Source organism: Elephas maximus, chromosome 12 (genome assembly GCF_024166365.1).
Source record: "Elephas maximus indicus isolate mEleMax1 chromosome 12, mEleMax1 primary haplotype, whole genome shotgun sequence".
NCBI lineage: Eukaryota > Metazoa > Chordata > Mammalia > Proboscidea > Elephantidae > Elephas > Elephas maximus.
Genome location: NC_064830.1, coordinates 60,681,012 through 60,686,081, shown reverse-complemented (window position 1 = coordinate 60,686,081; position 5,070 = coordinate 60,681,012). Strand labels below are relative to the sequence as shown.

General features: G+C 44.1%; 1 non-coding gene across 1 annotated transcript; it reads right to left on the bottom strand.

Moving 5' to 3' along the window:
- Nucleotides 1–3,941: 3,941 nt before the first annotated feature.
- TRNAK-CUU (transfer RNA lysine (anticodon CUU)) lies at nt 3,942–4,014 on the bottom strand. The gene has a single exon. It is a non-coding gene; the product is annotated as a tRNA-Lys (tRNA).
- Between the last annotated feature and the right edge of the window lie 1,056 nt (nt 4,015–5,070).

Below are 5,070 nucleotides of genomic sequence, written 5' to 3'. Positions count from 1 at the left end.
ACAGTCGAATGCCTTTGCATAGTCAATAAAACACAGATAAACATCTTTGTGGTATTCTCTGCTTTCAGCCAGGATCCATCTGACATCAGCAATGATATCCCTGGTTCCACATTCTCTTCTGAAACTGGCCTGAATTTCTGGTAGTTCCCTGTCTGCAGCCGTTTTTGAATAATCTTCAGCAAAATTTTGCTTGCGTGTGATATTAATGGTATTGTTCTATAATTTCCACATTTGGTTGGATCACCTTTCTTGGGAATAGGCATAAATATGGGTCTCTTCCAGTCAGTTGGCCAGGAAGCTGTCTTCCATATTTCTTGGCATAGACGAGTGAGCACCTCCAGCGGTGCATCTGTTTGTTGAAACATCTCAATTGATATTCCATCAATTCCTGGATCCTTGCTTTTCACCAATGCCTTCAGAGCAGCTTGGACTTCTTCCTTCAGTACCATCGGTTCCTGATCATATGCCACCTCTTGAAATGGTTGAATATCAACTAATTCTTTTTGGCATAATGACCCTGTGTATTCCTTCCATCTTCTTTCGATGCTTCCTGCGTCTTTTAATATTTTCCCCATGGAATCCTTCACTATTGCAACTTGAGGCTTGAATTTTTTCTTCAGTTCTTTCAGCTTGAGAAACGCCGAGCGTGTTCTTCCCTTTTGGTTTTCCATCACCAGCTCTTTGCACATGTCATTAAAATACTTTACTTTGTCTTCTCAAGAGGACCTTTGAAATCTTCTGTTCAGTTCTTTTACTTCATCAATTCTTCCTTTTGCTTTAGCAGCTTGATGCTCAAGAGCAAGTTTCAGAGTCTCCTCTGACATCCACCTTGGTCTTTTCTTTCCTTCCTGTCTTTTCAATGACCTCTTGCTTTCTTCATGGATGATGTCCTTGATGTCATTCCATGCTGGGAATGATGTCATTCCACAACTTGTCTGGTCTTCAATCACTAGTGTTGGATGCGTCAAATCTATTCTTGAGATGGTCTCTAAATTCAGGTGGGATAGTCTCAAGGTCATATTTTGGCTCTTGTGGACTTGCTCTGATTTTCTTCAGTTTCAGCTTGAACTTGCATGTAAGCAATTGATGGTCTGTTCCACATCCAGCCCCTGGCCTTGCTCTGACTGATGATATTGAGCTTTTCCATTGTCCCTTTCCACAGATGTAGTCAATTTGATTTCTGTGTTCCATCTGGAGAGGTCCATGTGTATAGTCACCGTTTATGTTGGTGAAAGAAGGTATTTGCAATGAAGAAGTTGTTGGTCTTGCAAAATTCTATCATTCCATCTCTGGCATTGTTTCTATCACCAAGGCCATATTTTCCAACTACTGATCCTTCTTCTTTGTTTCCAACTTTCGCATTCCAATCCCCAGAAATTATCAATGCATCTTGATTGCATGTTTGATCAATTTCAGACTGCAGCAGCTGATAAAAAGCTTCCATTTCTTCATCTTTGGCCCTAGTGGTTGGTGCGTAAATTTGAATCATAGTTGTATTAACTGGTCTTCCTTGTAGGCGTATGGATATTATCCTCACACCGACAGCGTTGTACTTCAGGATAGACCTTGAAATGTTCTTTTTGACAATGAATGCAACACCATTCCTCTTCGAGTTGTCATTCCCAGCATAGTAGACTATATGATTGTCTGATTCAAAATAGCCAATACCAGTCCATTTCAGCTCACTAATATGTTCCATTTCATTTTTGATGATTTCCAATTTTCCTAGACTTATACTTTGTACATTCAGTCCCGATTATTAATGGATGTTTGCAGCTGTTTCTTCTCATTTTGAGTCATGCCACATCAGCAAATGAAGCTCCTGAAAGCTTTACTCCATCCATATCATTAAGGTCAACTCTACTTTGAGGAGGCAGCTCTTCCCCAGTCATCTTTTAAGTGCCTTCCAACCTGGGGGGCTCATCTTCCAGCACTATATCAGACAGTGTTCTGCTGCTATTCATAAGGTTTTCACTGGCTAATGCTTTTCAGAAGTAGACTGCCAGGTTCTTCTTCCTAGTCTGTCTTAGTCTGGAAGCTCAGCTGAAACCTGTCTTCCATGGGTGACCCTGCTGGTATCTGAATACCAGTGGCATAGCTTCCAGCATCACAGCAACACACAAGCCCCCACAGTATGACAAACTGACAGACACGTGGGGGAATTGTGCTGTAGAGGGTCAAATCTTCTCCTGTTGGTGGCCATTCATGTTTTCTTACCATATCAAACACTGCTGCAATAAAATATCCTGTACATACATTGGTACTTTTATTTTATAAGATGGATTGAATTCACAATAGTGGAATTGATGGGTCAAGGAGACTTGTAATTTTAATTTCTCTACTAGAATGTTTTCCAAAAAATCAATATTTCCCTTTTTCCCGAGTTATGACAGTGAACTTTTCTTCCTTTCTTTCTTTCTTTTTCAATGGGTTGGATGAGAAGTAAATGTTTCACCTTATTCTAATTTGCATTTCCGTCATGCCTAGTGAGATAAAGCATCTTTATTTTATGTGATTACTGAAGTACAAAGTTAATCTTCCAAGTATTGGCTGAAAAGTTGGGGTCCTTTTCCCATTGTTCTGAGGTTGTAGTTTTGTTGCTGTTTTATCAATGGTAAGAGTTTACCTTGTGGATTATTTTAGCTCCTTTTTTAATTTTGATGTTGCAAATATTTCCCTATCACATTTTTGTTTGTGTTTGATAGCAGCATTTTTTTCCTCGTGCTAGACATATTTTGAATGTCTGTGTAATCCAAACTTTGTTGTACATCTAAAGACAACCACAGTGACATTGCTCCAGGTGGGTCCCAAACCCACAAATCCCGGCTTAGAAGGCCAATGCTGTACCCATTAGTCCACTGGAGCAGACAGCAGGTGCTTCCATGAAAACATTGAGAGAAGGAATCATTCATTACTGGTGGCCAGAAAGTAATTCAAGAACGAGTTTGAGTATTGTTGACTTTCTACAATGTACCAACCTCTCTTCAAGTGTCTGAGGACAGCATAGTCACCCAAGAGCCCAGGGCTAATCCCCAGACCTTGAACTTGGGGCTGTTATGGTTCCACCAGCTCATGTTAATCCCTTTGAGGCCTGGGATGGAACGTCACCAGAGCCTCTCCCAGCTCTGCTCCACACTCTCTGACATCGCAAGACTCCAATTAAAATGTTAGGAGGGTCAGGAGCCAGCTCGAGACCTTTACAGATTTCTTTTATTCACTCTTTCAGGGCTGAGTTTTCAGGCTCAGTGTTGAGGTCTCGGGGCCTGACCCACATCTCATGTCTAGAAGAGGAAAAGACGTACTTCTGTGAACAGACAAGGGCTCATCCGGGATTCGAACCCGGGATCTCTCACACCCTGAGCAAAAATTATACCCCTACACCAACGAGCCACACCAGCTGCTCCTACGGGCTACTCTATGAACGTGGAATGGCGTCCATGGATGGGATGGGTGGAGCCAGCCGGTGGTGCTGGGAAAACACTGGAACCTAGAACCGCAGAGGAGGCGGGCGTGGGCCCCAAGAGAACCCAGCGCTCTGCCCCTCTCCGCGCTGCACAAAATGAGAGCAGTCCCACCACCAAAAGAAGGATGCACGGGGGACACTGGGGACAATACCCCGCAGGGAGTCCCAGGCCCAGCCTAGCAGACGGACCTCCAGAAATGGGGTGAGTGGCTGCGTCGAAATCTTGGAGCCAGGCCACTGGGACACCCCCTCCTTGGATAGCCCATACCCATAGAGTGGTACTCCCTTGGGTGAAGCACAGAAACAGCCACGGCCCTGGCCCCCTGGGTTTGGTTTCCCCTACTGGGTGAGGTTCTCCGCAGCATGCTGCCATTCTGGACAAATACTCAGTTGATGTGAAGGTTCGTTGACGTGAGAGGGAAAAGTCAGGAAGGCACGACTGGAGAGTGTAAACGGCCAGCTCGGGCACTAAAATACATACCCAACGTGGGGCCCAAACCCATGACCCTGAGATTAAGAGTCTCATGCTCTACCGACTGAACTAGCCAGGCACCTGCATACTTAAGGGGGTGGCGGTTGGCCTGAGCGTGGCAGGAAATTGACCAGGAGGTGAATTGTACCTGCGCCTTAGGGATGGCTTAGCTACATAGTCTCCTCAACACCCATCAACCAAAGGCACCTGCTGTCCCTGCAAAGGGGCCCGACGCAGGGGCAGTCCAGACAGGCAGGTCTGGCAGCAGACATGAGCCTCCAGCGTCCTCTGAGGGAGGGCAGCACCTGGCAATCAGAGCCCCCTCACCTCTTTTCTTTGCCAGCATTTCTAAGAATGCTGTTTGATTCTTTCTTAATCTTCTAGAGCATTTTACATGTCCCTGTTCTTGAAGATATTTTCATTTTTTGTCTTTCTTTTGTTTAGATATAAGTGTTTATATATATATATATATAGCCATCCAGTTGATTTTGACTTATGGTGACCCAATCTGTTACAGAGTAAGACTACTCGGTAGGGTTTTCTTGGCTGTAATCTTTATGGAAGCAGATCGCCAGACCTTTCTTCCACAGCTCCAAACCGCCAAACTTTAGTAGTCCAGTGCAAACGTTTGCACCACCCAAACCAAAAAAACCACACCGATGCTGTCAAGTCAGTTCTGACTCACAGACACCCTATAGGACAGAGTAGAAGTGCTCCATAGGGTTTCCAAAGAGCTGCTGGTGGATTCTAACTGCTGACTTTTTGGTTAATAGCCAAGCTCCTAACCAGTGCACCACTAGGGACCTATAGTAAAGATAGCCTGTTGTCTTCCAGTAGATTCAGAATGATGGCAACCCCATGTGTCACAGAGTACAGCTGCTCCATAGGGTATTCTTGGCTGTAATCTTTAAGGAAGCAGATCATGAGGGCTTTCTTCTGCAGCACAGCTGGGTGGGTTGGTAGTTGAGTGAAATAATTTGTGCCACCCAGGGACCTCCATAATAAGGATAAAAAGGATAGTCATATTATAATCTGTGTCTGATAAACTTAGGATCTGAAGTTTTTGCAATTGTATTTATGGTGCCTGTTGTTTATTGGTTTTTGCTCATGGTACCATATTTCCTGGTTATTTTTT